The sequence below is a fragment of the Ovis aries genome, chromosome X (genome assembly GCF_016772045.2).
Source record: "Ovis aries strain OAR_USU_Benz2616 breed Rambouillet chromosome X, ARS-UI_Ramb_v3.0, whole genome shotgun sequence".
Taxonomy (NCBI): Eukaryota; Metazoa; Chordata; class Mammalia; order Artiodactyla; family Bovidae; genus Ovis; species Ovis aries.
In genome coordinates this window covers 72,356,607-72,374,847 of record NC_056080.1, presented here as the reverse complement: position 1 = coordinate 72,374,847, position 18,241 = coordinate 72,356,607, and the positions used below count along the sequence as shown (strand labels likewise).

At 40.3% G+C, this 18,241-nt stretch overlaps 1 pseudogene; it reads left to right on the top strand.

Moving 5' to 3' along the window:
* The window catches only part of LOC101109596 (ubiquitin carboxyl-terminal hydrolase 44-like), a 65,496-nt pseudogene extending 50,601 nt beyond the window's left edge, over nt 1-14,895 (top strand).
* Nucleotides 14,896-18,241: the final 3,346 nt, after the last annotated feature.

Genomic DNA, 18,241 nt, shown 5'->3' with positions numbered 1-18,241 from the left:
CACAATGCAGTAAGATTAGATCTCAATTACAGGAGAAAAACTATTTAAAATTCCAACATATGTAGGCTGAACAACATGCTCCTGAATAACAAATCACAGAAGAAATCAAAAATGAAATCAAAATATGCACAGAAAAGAATGAAAATGAAAACACAACAACCCAAATCCTCTGTGACACTGTAAAAGAAGTGCTAAGGGGAAAGTTTATAGCAATACAGGCATACCTCAAGAAACAAGAAAAAAGTCAAATAAATAACCTAACTCTACACCTCAAGCAACTAGAAAAGGAAGAAATGAAGAACCCCTGGGTTAGAGAAGGAAAGACATCTTAAAAATTAGGGCAGAAATAAATCCAAAAGGAACAAAAGAGACCATAGCAAAAATCAACAAAGCCAAAAGCTGGTTCTTTGAAAGGATAAATAAATTTGACAAACTATTAGCCAGACTTATCAAGAAACAAGGGGAGAAAAATCAAATCAATAAAATTAGAAATGAAAATGGAGAGGTCAAAACAGACAACACAGAAATACAAAGGATCATAAGAGACTACAATCAGCTATTATATGTCAATAAAATGGACAATGTGGAAGAAATGGAAAAATTCTTAGAAAAGTACAACTTTCCAAAACTAAACCAGGAAGAATTAGAAAATCTTAACAGACCCATCACAAGCACGGAAAATGAAATTGTACCCAGAAATCTTCCAGCAAACAAAAGCCCAGGTCCAGATGGCCTCACATCTGAATTGTACCAAAAATATAGAGAAGAGCTAACACCTATCCTACTCAAAGTCTTCCAGAAAACTGCAGAGGAAGGTAAACTGCCAAACTCATTCTATGAGGCCACAATCACCTTAATACCAAAACCTGACAAAGATGCCACAAAAAAAGAAAACTACAGGCCAATATCACTGATGAACATACATGCAAAAATCCTCAACAAAATTCTAACTATCAGAATCCAACAACATATTAAAAAGATCATACACCATGACCAAATGGGCCTTATCCCAGGGATGCAAGGATTCTTCAATGTCCACAAATCAATCAATGTAATACACCACATTAACAAATTGAAAAATAAAAGCCATATGGTTATCTCGATAGATGCAGAGAAAGCCTTTGAAAAAATTCAACATCCATTTATGATAAAAACTCTCCAGAAAGCAGGACTAGAAGGAACATAGCTCAAAATAATAGAAGCTATATATGACAAACGCACAGCAAACATTATCCTCAATGGTGAAAAACAAGGGTGCCCACTTTCACCATTACTATTCAACATAGTTTTGGAAGTTTTGGCCATAGGATTCAGAGCAGAAAAAGAAATAAAAAGAATCCAAATTGGAAAAGAAGAAGTAAAACTCTCAGTGTTTGGAGAAGACATGATCCTCTACATAGAAAACCGTAAAGACTCCACCAGAAACTTACTAATCAATGAATATAGTAAAGTTGCAGGATACAAAATCAACACACAGAAATCCCTTGCATTCCTATACACTAATAATGAGAAAATAGAAAGAGAAATTAAGGAAACAATTCCATTCACCATTGCAACCAAAATAATAAAATACTTAGGATTATATCTACCTAAATAAATTGAAGACTTATATATATAAAAAACTATAAAACACTGGTGAAAGAAATCAAAAAGGATACTATTAGATGGGGAAATATACCATGTCCATGGATCATAAGAATCAATATAGTGAAAATGAGTATACAACCCAAAGCAATTTATAGATTCAATGCAATCCGTATCAAGCTACCAATGGTATTTTCCACAGAGCTAGAACAAATAATTTCACAATTTGTATGGAAATACAGAAAACCTCAAATAGACAAAGCAATCTTGAGAAAGAAGAATGGAGCTGGAGGAATCAACCTGCCTGACTTCAGGCTCTACTACAAAGCCACAATCATCAAGACAATATGGTACTGACACAAAGACAGAAATATAGATCAATAGAACAAAATAGAAAGTCCAGAGATAAATCCACGCACCTATGGACACCTTATCTTTGACAAACGAGGCAAGAATATACAATGGAGAAAAGATAACCTCTTTAACAAGTGGTACTGGGGAAACTGGTCAACCACGTGTAAAAGAATGAAACTAGAACACTTTCTAACACCACACACAAAAATAATTTCAAAATGAATTAAAATCTAAACATAAGACCAGAAACAGTAAATCTCGTAGAAGAGAACATAGGCAAAACACTCTCCGACATACATCACAGCAGGATCCTCTATGACCCATCTCCCAGAAAATTGGAAATAAAGGCGAAAATAAACAAATCGAACCTAATTAAATATAAGAGCTTCTACACAACAAAGGAAACTATAAGTAAGGTGAGAAGACAGCCTTCTTAATGGGAGAAAATAAGAGCAAATGAAGCAAGTGACAAACAAATAATCTCAAAAATATACAAGCAACTCCTGCAGCTCAATTCCAGAAAAATAAACGACCCAATCAAAAAAATGGGCCAAGGAACAAAACAGACATTTCTCCAAAGAAGACATACAGATGGCTAACAAACACATGAAAAGATGCTCAGCATCACTTATTATCAGAGAAATGCAAATCAAAACCACAATGAGGTACCATTTCATGCCAGTCAGAATGGCTGTGATCCAAAAGTCTACAGGCAATAAATGCTGGAGAGGGTGTGGAGAAAAGGGAACCTTCTTACACTGTTGGTGGGAATGCAAACTAGTACAGCCACTATGGAGAACAGTGTGGAGATTATTTAAAAAACTGGAAATAGAACTGCCTTATGACCCATCAATCCCACTGCTGGGAATACTGACTGAGGAAACCAGAATTGAAAGAGACACGTGTACCCCAATGTTCATCGCAGCACTGTTTATAATAGCCAGGACATGGAAGCAACATAGATGTGCATCAGAAGATAAATAGATAAGAAAGCTGTCGTACATATACACAATGGAGTATTACTCAGCCTTTAAAAAGAATTCATTTGAATCAGTTCTAATGAGATGGATGAAATTGGAGCCTATTATACAGAGGGAAGCAATCCCAAAAGAAAAAAACACCAATACAGTATACTAATGCATATATATGGGATTTAGAAAGATGGTAACAATAACCCTGTATGCGAGACAGCAAAAGAGACACAGATGTATAGAACAGACTTTTCGTCACTGTGGGAGAGGGCGAGGGGGGGTTGATTTGGGAGAATGGCATTGAAACATGTATAATATCATATATGAAATGAATAGCCAGTCCATGTTTGATGCATGATACTGGATGCTTGGGGCTGATGCACTGAGACGACCCAGAGGGATGGTATGGGGATGGAGGAGGGAGGGGTGTTCAAGATGGGGAACACGTGTATACCTGTAGTGGATTCATGTTGATGTATGGCAAAACCAATACAATATTGTAAAGTAATTATCCTTCAATTAAAATAAATAAATTTATATTTTTAAAAAATAAAATAAATAAATAAAAGAAGCACATCAATATTGTCCACTAAATATAAAATTGAAAATAAAATTTCAAAAAACTAATTAAATAAATAAAAGACACTTGCTCCTTGGAAGAAAAGCTGTGCCAAACTTAGACAGTATATTAGAAAGCATAGACCTCACATTGCCAACAAAGTTTCATATAGTCAAAGTGAAGTGAAGTGACATCGCTCAGTTGTGCCCGACTCTTTGTGACCCCATGGACTGTAGTTTATATAGTCAAAGCTATGGTTTTTCCAGTAGTCAGGTATGGATGTGAAAGTTGGATCATAAAGATGCATGAGGACTGATGAATTGATAATTTCAAGCTGTGGTGCTGGAGAACACACTTGAGTGTCCCCTGGACAGGCAAGAAGATCAAAATAGTCAATCCTAAAGGAAATCAGTCCTGAATATTCACTGGAAAGGCTGATGCTGAAGCTGGAACTCCAATACTTTGGCCACTTGATGTGAAGAGCCAACTCACTGGAAAAGACCCTGATTCTGGGAAAGACTGAGGTCAGTAGGAGAAAGGGTTGATAGAGGATGAGATGGTTGGATGGAATCACTGATTCAGTGGACATGACTTTGAGCCAACTCTGGAAAATAGAGAAGGACAGGGAAGCCTGGTGTGCTGCAGTCCATGGCATCACAGAGTTGGACACAACTGAGTAACTGAACAACAGCAACAACAAACAGTGTTTATTTTATAATCAATTTAATTTTAGAGATTTTGATGATACTTTTGAAACTGAGTATATGTCCCAATTTTGGTGACTGAATTAGATCACCATTAGAAAATAATTCTTTTTTTCTTTTTCACAAAGGAAAAAAATGAATACAAACTACCTCTAATTAAAAATCCATTACCTTTAGATGGAAGAAAAAAAAACAGTGTAGGAGGAAATAACAATGAAAGCTAGACTTATCTGAATGTTTCTTGCACTATACATTGAATAGTTGAACTAAAAATATTTTATGTAATTTTTTAAAAAGACAAAAAGGAGAAAAATTGAAAACAAAACTGAGTTCCAGTCAAGAGTTAGTAACAGAGATCATATTTATCCTGTCTCCTGAAGTAAACCAATAGAAAAAACTATAGCAGAAACAGAAGCAGAAGAGATTAATAGATGGCATTAATACACAAAACCATACAAACAAGGGCACCCAGATAACCACTATGGTGTGGTCATTCACCTAGCAACAGACATCCTGGAGTGTGAAGTTAAGTGAGCCTGAGGAACCATTATTATAAACGAAGCTAGTGGAGGTGATGGGATTCCAGCTAAACTACTTCAAATCCTAAAAGATGTTGTGAAAGTGCACTCAATATGCCAGAAATTTTAGAAAACTCAGCAGTGGCCACAGAAACAGAAAAGGTCAGTTTTCATTCCAATCCCAAAGAAGGGTAAGGTCAAAGAATGTTTAGGCTACCGTACAACTGCACTTGTTTCACATGGTGAAATCCTTCAAACTAGGCTTCAGAAGTATGTGAATTAAGAACCAAGATGTACAAGTTGGCTTTAGAAAAGGCAGAGGAACCAGAGATCAAATTGCCAACATCCATTTGATCGAAGAGAAAGCAAGGGAATTCCAGAAGAATATCTACTTCTGTTTCATGGAATGTGCTAAAGACTTTGACTGTGTGAATCAAAAAAAAAAAAAAAAAAGTGGAAAAATTTTAAAGAGATGGGAATACCAGACCACCTTACCTATTTCCTGAGAAACCTGCATGAAGCTCAAGAAGCAACAAAGAAAACCAGACATGGAAAAACATACTGGTTCCAATGGAGTATGACAATGTTGTATATTGTCACCCTGCTTATTTAACTTCTGTTCAGAGTACTACTACATACTGGACAGGGTTTCCATGGTGGTTCAGTGGGTAATGAATTCACCTGAGATGCAGGACACTCTGGTTTGATCCCTAGGTCAGGAAGATCCCCTCAAGAAGAAAATGGCAACCCACTCCAGTACTCTTGCCTGGAGAATCTCATGGACAGAGTACCCTAGCATGCTATAGTCCATGGGGTCACAAAGAATAAGACACTACTGAGGAACTAACACTTTCACTTTCATGCAGATTACATCATGTGAAATGCTAGGCTGAATGAATCACAAGTTGGAATCAAGATTGCAGGGAGAAATATCAATAACCTTAGATACACAGATGACACCACCCTTATGGCAGAAAATGAACAGGAACTGAAAAGTCTCTTGATAAGGGTGAAAGAGGAGTGTGAAAAACCTGGCTTAAAACTCAACATTCCAAAAACCTAAGATCACGCCATCTGGTCCCATTACTTCATGAAAAATAGAAGGGGAAAAAGTGGAAGCAGTGACAGATTTTATTTTCTCGGGCTCCAAAATCACTCCAAATGGTGACTGCAGCCATGAAATTAAAAGCAGAAAAACTATGACAAACCTAGAAAGCATATTAAAAAGTAGAGATATCACTTTCCTGACAAAGGTTTCATATTTTAAGCTATGGTTTTTCCAGCTGTTATGTACAGATGTGAGATTTAGTGTGACGAAATAATAATGAAGGTTGATTGCTGAAGAATAGATTATTTTGAATTACAGTGGTGGAGAAAACTCTTGAGAGTCCCTTGAACTGCAAAATCAAACCAGTCAATCCTAAAGGAAATCAACCCTGAATATTCATTAGAAGGACTGATGCTGAAGTTTATGCTCCAAAACTTTGACTACCTGACTGGAAGAGCTGACTCAATGGAAAAACCCTGATGATGAGAAACACTGAAGGTAAAAAGAGAAGGGGGTGGCAGAGGATGAGATGGTTCGATAGCACCTTTGACTCAATGGACATGAGTTTGAGCAAATTCTTAAAGATAGTGAAGGACTGAGAAGCCTGGTGTACTGCAGGTCAGGGGTTTCTAAAGAGTTGGACATGACTTAGAGAATGAAAAACAACAAATTGGGGAAAAAAAGATGAGTAAAATACTAAATCAAGCAATGGAAGAGAGTGAAGCCAGAAAAATGGGCAACTAAGGAGATAAGGCTTGACATTTCCTCAGCTAATTGCCTTGAGAAGAGCCCCCGTGCCCTGATGCAAGGAGAGGAAGCCTGCAATAAGATAGGTCGTTTCACAATGATAAAGCATTCCATCCTGGAGTGATGCCAGCAAAGATGGCAGAAAAGGACACCCCTAGTATAGAAACACTAATTTTTAGATATCCACAGAGAAGAATGTCTTTGTGAGAATTCCAAATTCCAGGGGAGAGGTTATAACACTCTAGTAGAACACAAAAAAATGAGGGGAAAAATGCATCCAAAGAGGGTAAGGAAAAAAGTTTTACTTTTTTTTCACATTGCTCTTCCCCAAAATCAGCACAGCACATTTCTAAGGATATATAATGTTTGTAAATTTTCCAGTGAGGGAAAGAGAAACTGAAGTGGACTTTGTACTTTGGTAACCTTGAGGGAAATGCCTCAGAGGCCCATTTCTGTTCATGCATAACACTGGAGGAATTAGTACAGGTAGACTACTTGGAGACATCTAGAAAAAAAGTAAAAGGGGCAAGGAAATCTCAGCAGGAAAAATGCACAGATCTGGAAAGTCATTCTGCAGTCTCTGACAGCTATATGGCAAGATGACAGCCCCTAACAGCAACCTCATCTAACCACAGAATAGTGCCACCCAAATCTGCCCAAAGAGGAGGTTTCCAGTAGCTTAGCCCAACACTGGAGTACAACCTTCAGCCTTATACAACAGAGGTCCCTATAGACTGACCCATTAAACTGCAGTCAATCCAGTCTGCTGCACGTAAATTTGGAACTAAGCCAATGTCCCCTGCCTCACCATGGAGCACTAAGTGTGGCATCAGCAAAGCCCAGAGCCTACCAGTTGGCCCAATGGAACTATAGAGCCCAACTAGCCCCTCTTGGGCACAAAGCCCAGCCAGTAGACTCTGCCTATCCCATTCATGGAGCTCTGCCAGTGGCCACACCTAATCAGGCAACTCATCTAGCTAACTCACCTAAGCTTGAAGTCCTACCTTTATCCCCTCACTGATGGTAAAATCCTGTCAACAACTCTGACATACCATGAAGCACTGTTAGGAGTTAACATCTGAGCATAGATTCTAGCAACAGGCCCATCAGATCCACAGAAACTGACAGCAATTCTCAGCTACTAGCAGACCCCGGAAGAAGACATTGCCTGTTTATGGACATAGTCAGCTGTCATTCCCAGAATTCAAGTCTGTACTGATTAACAACTGTCTTGTTCTCTTAAAGTCAGCCTGTAAACTAGACGAGGTGATCATATCTTCAAATGCACAAAAGGCAACTCAAGGATCACAAAGAATCAGGGAAACATGATATTACCAAAGGAAACTAATAAAGCTCCAACAAATAACCCTACAGAAATGGAGGTCAATGAACTACCTGACAAATAATTCAAAATAGTAATCTTTAAAAAGTTCAGTGAACTAAAAGAACACAGGAAAAAAAAAAAACACACACACACACACAACAGTTCAAAATGAAAATTTCTGTAAAGAAAAGAAACCATGGCAGTGTGAGAGAGTCATTTCCTAGGCAGGTTAATAAGAAGTCTAGGAGTCCACAAGGAGAGAGGGGTCTGGACTTCTCAAGGAGGAAGAAAGGACAAACATTTTTTTTTTCCCCTCTACATTCCTTAGGATTATATAACAATAATGTATCCTGCTTTAGGACAGTCTCTGGAAGAAACCTTCTGGCTAATCCTGTTATCTTGAAATGTAAATTATGGGAGTAGGTCTACTGAGGTCTTTACAAACTCCAGACATTTTTTTTTGATTCTCTATAATAACTAATTAGAGAGTATATAATTCCATTGCTAACACTAGCAAGAGGGTACTCTTTCTTCCCCCTTCTGATGCCTATGTTAGAAGCTTTCTCTATCTCCTTTATATTTTAACAAAACTTTACTCTACAAAAGCTCTGAGCAATCAAGCCTCGTCTCTGGCCCTGGATTGAATTCCTCTCCTCTGGAGGCCAAGAATCCCAGCGTCTTTGTGTGGTTCAAAAGCAACCTTTCATCTCGTGGGTTCATCCGGGATTCTTCAGGACAAGGTAAGGATGCTTGGAACTTTAGTTCTTTGTTCTCCTAGAGAACACGTTTTCTGCTGTACTTTACTAGGAAAAGGAGTATGTCAAGGCTGTATATTGTCACCCTGCTTATTTAACTTATATGCAGAGTACATCATGAGAAATGCTGGACTGGAAGAAACACAAGCTGAAATCAAGATTGCCAGGAGAAATATCAATAACCTCAGATATGCAGATGACACCACCCTTATGGCAGAAACTGAAGAGGAGCTAAAAAGCCTCTTGATGAAAGTGAAAGAGGAGAGTGAAAAAGTTGGCTTAAACCTCAACATTCAGAAAACGAAGATCATGGCATCTGGTCCCATCATTTCATGGGAAATAGTTGGGGAAAGAGTAGAGACAGTGTCAGGCTTTTTTGGGGGGGCTCCAAAATCACTGCAGATGGTGATTGCAGCCATGAAATTAAAAGACGCTTACTCCTTGGAAGAAAAGTTATGACCAACCTAGATAGTATATTCAAAAGCAGAGACACTACTTTTCCGACTAAGGTCCGTCTAGTCAAGGCCATGGTTTTTCCTGTGGTCATGTATGGATGTGAGAGTTGGACTGTGAAGAAGGCTGAACACTGAAGAATTGATGTGTTTGAACTGTGGTGTTGGAGAAGACTTTTGAGAGTCCCTTGGACTGCAAGGAGATCCAACCAGTCCATTCTGAAGGAGATCAACCCTGGGCTTTCTTTGGAAGAAATTATGCTAAAGCTAAAGCTCCAGTATTTTGGCCACTTCATGCGAAGAGTTGACTCATTGGAAAAGACTCTGATGTTAGGAGAGATGGGGGGCAGGAGGAGAAAGGGACGACCCAGGATGAGATGGCTGGATGGCATCACAGACTCAATGGACGTGAGTCTGAATGAACTCCAGGAGATGGTGATGGACAGGGAGGCCTGGTGTGCTGTGATTCATGGGGTCGCAAAGAGTCGGACATGACTGAGTGACTAAACTGAACTGAACTGAACTGATGGTGTGCTTGTGTGAATGAATGAAACACCTTGTGCAAAGCAAGTGAGGAACCCTGCTCTGTGGTTCCACAGTGACCTCATACAGCTTATGGCAGAAACCTGTCAGGAGTTTATACTGACCTGTCAATGTCATGAGACACCCCATGTCTCCTTTGGGAACTGACCAGAAATGGGCAAAGTGTGTGGACTGAACTCTCCTTTCTCAGTCAAACTTTTCAGTCTCTTTGACCATTTCATAACTCCTTGGGATTTAGAAGTGCTAACCTGATCTTTCAGATTAGCAGACTTTCAAGGGACTTGTGATTTATGCTGTTACTGTGTACTATGACTTAGGTCCCAAATTTCGATTGGTAATCAGGAAGCGCCTAGCTTTGCTAGGCATAGAAAGTTTGGAAGACAGATGGAGCTGTAGCTCCAAGAGCATCTCTGAGGTTAAAGGTTATTCAGACTGGAACTACAATGGATTTTTTTTCCCCTTTTTTAATGCTGGCTCTTAGTGGACCAGAGGAGACTCTTATAATGGTGTGGTGATGCTTGGAAGGACCATCTCAGTTTTATGTTCGTATCAGTCTTATTGTGGTCAGGAATATACTAAGGGTTGTGCACTCAGTTGATGAAAATATTTTCCCCAGCAGTCTTGGCTTGGGAGGCATTCTGGAAGGTTACTCTGATCGCACCCCAGGTGGCATCAGAGGCAAGCAATGTTTTAATGGTAAGGGGCTGGACATCAGTCAGGGATGCCATCAGATCTACCCCTGGTGCATCCCCACCCTGTCTCAGTTGTAGTACCGGGAGGGACGAGTATGTCGTCTGTGTCAGTAAGGGACAGACTAAGTCCGACCAAGAAAGTAAAGCTTTGGTGTAAGGTCTGTCTACACCCCCACCGAGCTCAGGGAGGGACACCTCCGGTAGAAAGAGGGCGCTGGTCACTTTTTTTCTCTCTTACTGATGGGAGCTAACAATTCCAGCCTCACTCCTTTGAACTGTATCCTGAAAAACTGGGATGGATTTGATCCTCAGGGCTTAAAGAAGACATGCCTGGTCTTCCTATGTGATATTACATGGCCGTGGGTGGACGGTTGGAGGGTCTCTTAAGTATAATACTGTTTTACAGTTAGACCGGTTCTGTAGAAAACAAGGAAAATGGGTGGTATATGTGTTGCCCTTTTCTCTCTGTGAAATATCCCAGACTTATGTCCTAAGGATATAGATTTGGGTGTGACACCTTCAGCTCCCTCCTGTCCTCCTACTTTACTAGATGAGATGGGGAACAGGAGACAGAAAAAGAAAAGCAGATTTCTCCAATCTATCCCTGGGATCATATGCACAGAGCAGCCAGAGAGACTGAGGAACAGCCACACAATCTGTTGCCTCTTCATGAAGCACCCACCAGGAGAAAAAAATCAGTCTATGAGAGCCTTTTTCTTATCAAGAAATACAAAGAATCAAGGAGGATCTGAGAGACTATTTAGAGGATCCAGAAAAATATATTAGAGCTTATATTTAGAGCTCTAAATATTAGAGCTGGGTCCTCACCTCTAAAGGTGTTACTTTGCTTTATGACCTTACTTGGAAAGATGTAACATATATCTTGGGACAAACACTGATTCCCGACTCAAAGACTCGAGTTTTTGGGAAAAGTGGTTGCTTATGGAGATAAATGGCTTGGTAATGAATCAGTAGGGAAGAGGGAGGATGAGATAGCTGCCCTCCTCACTGAGGACCAGGCGGGCCCAACTACAGAACCAGACTGGGACTACAACACAGCTGAGAGAAGATGAGATCAGAGTCATTTTGTCAGATGTATTCTTAAAGGACTCAGGCATGTGTGTGCTAAGCCTTTAAACTATGGCAAATTGGCAGACATAGAACAAGAGGAGAAGGAAGCTCCTGGTAAATTCCTAGATTGAGAGAAGCCCTTTGCAGATTCACTGAGATTGATCCTGAAAGTGAAGAGGGAAAAGTGATCTTAAAGGTTAGATTTCTCACTCAGTCAGCTCCAGATATCCACTGTAAGCTATTAAAATGGGCATATGGACCAAATCAGTCTTTAGATAATCTGTTACAACTGGCTCAGACAGTCTATTATGGTAGGGAATATGAGGAAAAGAAAGAAAGGCAGAAAAAGACAAAGGAGCAGGCAGAAGCCCTCACAATGGCTATGAAAACCGTTCTTAAACAGCCTGAGAAAAATGCCCAGAGGGACCCAGGTGAAAAGGTATAGGCATGCTATTACTGTGGAAAGGAGGGGCACCTCAAGCAAGATTGCCCTCAGGCATCCAAACTACCCCAGCTGCATGTCCGGTCTGCAAGGGACCACACTGGAAGAGACTGCCCCCAGAGGTGTAGGTTTCAGGGGTCAGACTCTCAAGACAATCAGGAATGAAGGTGCCCGGGTGTCCCCACACAAGCTTTCATCCCAATTACACCTGAGAAACCCCACATATTAATAACTGTAGGGAGTCAATCTGTCGATTTTCTTTTAGACACTGGGGCAATTTACTCCGTCCTTACTGAAGCCCCTGGCCCACTTTCTTCTGGATCTGCTTCTGTAATGGGACTGTTTGGATGAGCCGAGTTATTATTTTAGTTCTTCTGTAAATTGTGACTTACTCTGTGCTATTTTCACATGAACTTTTGATCATGCCAGAGTCTCATCACCCCTTTTAGGGAGAGATATACTGAGCAAAGTCCATGCCTCTGTTTTCATGAATATGGAGACTTCCCTTTCTCTCTAATTGAACAAAATGTAAATCTTAGAGTGTGGGCTGATGGAAAAACTGTGGGTCAAACACAAAATTCTATTCCTGTAGTTGTCACACTCAAAGACCGACACTTATTTCCACATAAGAAGCAGTATCCACTGAATCCTGAGGTTAAGGAAGGGTTTAAACACATCATCAAAAATTTAAAGGAGCAGGTACTATTAATTTCCTATAACAGTCCATACAACACTCCTATTTTTGATATAAAAAAAATCAAATGATAAATGGAGACTGGTCCAAGATTTACAAATAATAAATGAGGCTGTAATTCCTTTACACCTCGTGGTGCCTAATCCTTACACTCTATTGTCTGAAATTCCTGAATGAGCCAAATATTTTTCAGTAATTGATTTAAAAGATGTCTTCTATTCAGTGCCTTTGGTGGATGAAAGTCAATTTCTATTTGCCTTTGAGGACCCTACACAGCCAGCTTCTCAGTAAACCTGGACAGTTTTGCTGCAGGGATTTCATGACTGTCCTCACTTATTTGGATAAAGTTTGTCACGGAATCTACAAAACATTTATAGCTCCAAAGCAGTGGTGTTACAATATGTAGATGATATTTTGCTCTGTGCTGAGACAGAGGAAGCTTGTTCACGAGCCTCAGAAGACTTCTTAAACTTTCTGGCGGGCTGCGGTTACAAGGCATCAAGAGAAAAGCCTCAGCTTTGTCAACAATCTGTTAGATATCTGGGCCTAATCATATCAGAAGGGAGTAGGGTCACAGGCCCCCAGAGAATTAAACCTAAACTAAATCAACCCCTACCTATGACTTTAAAACAATTGAGAGGAGTTTTGGGAATCATAGGTTACTGTTGAATTTGGATTCCGGGTTATGGGGAACTTGCCCGGCCTTTATATAACCATATAGTTGAAACTCAGCAGGCCCAAACCAAAAAACTGGTTTGGTCTCCAGATACTCAAAAGGCTTTTAAGGTTCTTCAGACTGCTCTCCTACAAGCTCCCACTCTGAGCTTGCCCACAGGGTCAGAATTTAATTCGTTTGTCACTGAAAGAAAAGGTGTGGCCTTGGCAGTTTTGACACAGCCCCGAGGGCCTCTGTTCGGTTCAGTCACTCAGTCGTGTCTGACTCTTTGTGACCCCATGAATCACAACATACCAGGCCTCCCTGTCCATCACCAATGCCCAGAGTTCACTCAGACTCACGTCCATTGAGTCAGTGATGCCATCCAGCTGTCTCATTCTCTGTCATCCCCTTCTCCTCCTGCTCCCAATCCCTCCCAGCATCAGAGTCTTTTCCAATGAGTCAACTCTTCGCATCAGGGGGCCAAAGGACTGGAGTTTCAGCTTTAGCATCATTCCTTCCAAAGAAATCTCAGGGCTGATCTCCTTCAGAATGGACTGGTTGGATCTCCTTGCAGTCCAAGGGACTCTCAAGAGTCTTCTCCAACACCACAGTTCAAAAGCATCAATTCTTTGGCACTCAGCCTTCTTCACAGTCCAACTCTCACATCCATACATGACCACAGGAAAAACCATGGCCTTGACTAGAGGGACCATAGTTGGCAAAGTAATGTCTCTGCTTTTGAATATACCACCTAGGTTGGTCATAACTTTTCTTCCAAGGAGTAAGTGTCTTTTAATTTCATGGCTGCAATCACCATCTGCAGTGATTTTGGAGTCCAAAAAAATAAAGTCTGACACTGTTTCCACTGTTTCCCCATCTATTTCCCATGGAGTGATGGGACCAGATGCCATGATATTCATTTTCTGAATGTTGAGCTTTAAGCCAACTTTTTCGCTCTCCTCTTGCACTTTCATCAGGAGACTTTTTAGTTCCTCTTCACTGTCTGCCAGAAGAGTGGTGTATTCTGCATATCTGAGGTTATTGATATTTCTCCCGGCAATCTTGATTCCAGCTTGTGTTTCTTCCAGCCCAGTATTTCTCATGATGTAGTCTACATATAAGTTAAATAAGCAGGGTGACAATATACAGCCTTGATGTACTCCTTTTCCTATTTGGAACCAGTGTATTGTTCCATGCCCAGTTCTAACTGTTGCTTCCTGACATGCACACAGATTTCTTAAGAGACAGGTCACCTGTAACCTATTGCTTATCTAAGCAAAGAATTGGATGCAATTTCACGTGGGTGGCCACAGTATTTAAGAGTTATTGGGGCAGCAGCTTTATTAGCACTTGAAGTTTTAAAAATAATTAAGGGATGACACCTTACTATACTGACTTTTCATGATGTGAGTGGAATCTTAATTTTTAAGGTTAATATTTGGATGACAGAATATTTGGCTTCTTAAATATCAATCATTGTTGTTAGAAGAACGAGTAACTAAGCTTAAACTTTGTGGAAATTTAAATCCTACCACTTTCCTTCCTGAGAAGGAAAATGAAACACCTGATCACGATTGTTCCCAATTCCTAACTTTAAACTATGCAGCTCTGGAAGATCTAATGGATACCTCATTAGAGAATTCTGACATGGAAATATTTACAGATGGCAGTTCTTTTGTTCAGGATGGAAAGCGTAAAGCAGGTTATGCTGTGTTGACTGCTGAACAGGTTTTAGAAACAAAATCTCTCCCCGAGGGAATCAGTGCTGAGTTAGCATAGCTTATGGCTCTGACCCAAGCTCTAATGTTAAGCAAAGGGCAGCAGGTAAATATCCACACTAATTCTAAGTATGCTTATTTGACTTTACATGTTCTTGCTGCAATATGAAAAGAAAGTTTAAAACTGCAACAGGAGAACCTATTAAGCATTTCAGAGAGATCGAGAGACTTTTAACTACTATATATTGTCCTAAAGAAGTAGCTGTTATGCATTGCAAAGCACACAACAGGGATGGGAGTAAAGCAGCCAAAGGTAATCAGCTGGTTGACTGTCAAGGCAGAAAAGCAGCACTTTTCAAAACCCGTTCACTACAGATGCCTTTGGTCTGGACAGGTCCTTTGGAACATGAAAAACCATAATATACTGAGGGAGAACTAGACAGATATGAGAAAAGGGGAACAAAGATTACTGATAAAGGATGGTTACAGTCTGAGGATGGACGATTAATAATTCCTGAAAATGTTCAATGGAAAATTCTTAAGGGTTTACACCAGAGTTTTCAGTTGGGTGCAGTGAGTACTTACCAGATGGCTTCTCATTTGTTCGAAGGTAAAAATGTAATAAATACTTTAAAGAACATTATCAAAAGGTGTGCGTTTGTCAGAAAAATAACCCAAAGAAAAGCTAGCAAAATCTGGATAACAACAAAGTGGAAAGTATCCTAGATAGGACTGGGAAATTGATTTTACTCATATGCCAAAAGCTAATGGATATTCTTGCTTACAAATTTGGGTGGATACTTTTACTGGATGGATTGAGACTTTTTCCCTGCCATAGTGAACAGGTTAAGGAGGTTATAAGGATTTTAATCCATGAAATTATCACCAGGTTTGAGCTGCCATGGAGCCTTCAGAATGACAATGGCTCCGCCTTTAAACTGCTGTAACTCAGGGGGTGTCTAAAACTCTAGGAATATAATATCACTTACACTGTTCCTGGAGACCCCAATCCTCAAAAAAGATTGAAAAAGCTAATGAAATTATCGAAAGACATCTGCACAAATTAATTCAAAAGACACAAGACATTTGGATTAAAATCCTACCCATAGCTTTAATGAGGGCTTGAACTGTCCCCCTTTGAATGTATTTATGGAAGGCCATTCTTAAAGACGAACATAGTTATAGACCCTGAAGCCTTGGAATTAACTAGTTATGTAACTCAGCTCTCAGCTTTACAACAGGCATTAACAGAACTCCAGAAGACAACTCCTGACCCAGCCTCTGAGTCAAGCAAGCCTCTATTTGAGCAAGGAACCGAGTTCCTCATAAAAACACTGTGGTCTGGGGGCCTATCCCTTGAGTGCCTCTGGGAAGGCCCTTATCAGGTTATTCTTTCTTCTCTCACAGCTGTCAAAATGCCAGGAATTGATTCGTGGGTACATCATACTTGAGTTAAGAGGTGGCACTCTGACCAGAACTAAGTAACTTCATTTTATGTCTTTACTTTCTATGCTCTGACTTTATACTTTTCAGATGGGCCTGATAATCTATGTGAGCCTATTTCTGCTGACTCCAAAAATCTTGAGTCTGTGATTTGATCCTCAAGACAATGCCTTCCTGTCCTGGGCTCACTCCTACATTGCATTCCACAATCAGTCTAACTACTGGGTCTGCAGAGCACTCCCCTCTTCATTAGTGGAAAGCTTCCCATGGTGGACATCTCCACTTCAAGGAAAAGACTTTGTCCCAGTCTGCAAATATCTTCGACAACAATCGCATGTGATGCCTCTTCTTAAACTGATGACATCTAACAACCTTAAGATGGACTGATGTAACTATGGACATAATGTGACATTTGGATTTTAACTTGGTTTAATGACTATTTTGTCTTATGTCTGTAACTGTATAATGGAGTTTTCTAACCGTCTAACAACTTTCAAGTTACAAATGGTTGTCCGAGCTCCTACGAGTGCCACAGCCTCCACCAACTACTACTTGGAGCCCCTGGATCAGAGACCCTCAATACGAGGGTTAGGAGAATATGTTGCCTCACCAATTTAGGGACAGTGCCCCTTATCAGCTCGGAAGCAGTTATGGAATGAACACGACCCCCCTTTCCCTTGGCAACCTAATTCTTCTAAAAGAAAAGGGAGTATGAGAAAGTAATTTCCTAGGCAGGTTGATAAGAAGTTTAGGGGTCCCCAAGGAGAGAGGGGTCTGGAATTCTCAAGGAGGAAGAAAGGACAAACTTTCTTTTTTTTCCCTCTACATTCCTTAGGACTATATAACAATAATGTATCCTGCTTGAGGACAGTCTCTGGAAAAAACCTTCTGGCTAATCCTGTTGAAGGTCAGGAACAGTAGCGGTAAGAAGATACCCCTCGTCCAAGGTAAGGAGCAGCGCTGTGCTTTGCTGGAGTAGCCGTGAAGAGATACCCTATGCCCAAGGTAAGAGAAACCCAAATAAGATGGTAGGTGTTGCAAGAGGGCATCAAAGGGCAGACACACTGAAACTATACTCACAGAAAACTAGTCAATCTAATCACACTAGGACCACAGCCTTGTCTAACTCAGTGAAACCAAGCCATGCCTGTGGGGCAACCCAAGACAGGCGGGTCATGGTGGAGAGGTCTGAAAGAATGTGGTTCACTGGAGAAGGGAATGGCAAACCACTTCAGTATTCTTGCCTTGAGAACGCCACGAACAATATGAAAAGGAAAAATGATAGGATACCATAGATGCACATTATGCTACTGGAGATCAGTGGAGAAATAACTCCAGAAAGAATGAGGGGATGGAGCCAAAGCAAAAACAATACCCAGTTGTGGAGGTGATTGGTGATAGAAGTAAGATTCGATGCTATAAAAAGCAATATTGCATAGGAACCTGGAATGTCAGGTCCGTGAATCAAGGCAAATTGGAAGTGGTCAAACAAGAGATGGCAAGGTTGAACATCGACATTCTAGGAATCAGTGAACTAAAATGGACTGGAATGGGTGAATTTAACTCTGATGACCATTATGTCTACTACTGTGGGCAGGAATTCCTTAGAAGAAATGGAGTAGCCATCATGGTCAACAAAACAGTCCGAATTGCAGTACTTGGATGCAATCTCAAAAACGACAGGAGGATCTCTGTTCATCTCCAAGGCAAACCACTCAATATCACAGTTATCCAAGTCTATGCCCCAACCAGTAACACTGAGGAAACTGAGTTTGAACGGTATTATGAAGACCTACAAGACCTTTTAGAACTAACACCCAAAAAAGATGTCCTTTTCATTATAGGGGACTGGAATGCAAAAGTCGGAAGTCAAGAAACACCTGGAGTAACAGTCAAATTTGACCTTGGAATGCGGAATGAAGTATGGCAAAGACTAATAGAGTTTTGCCAAGAAAATGCACTGG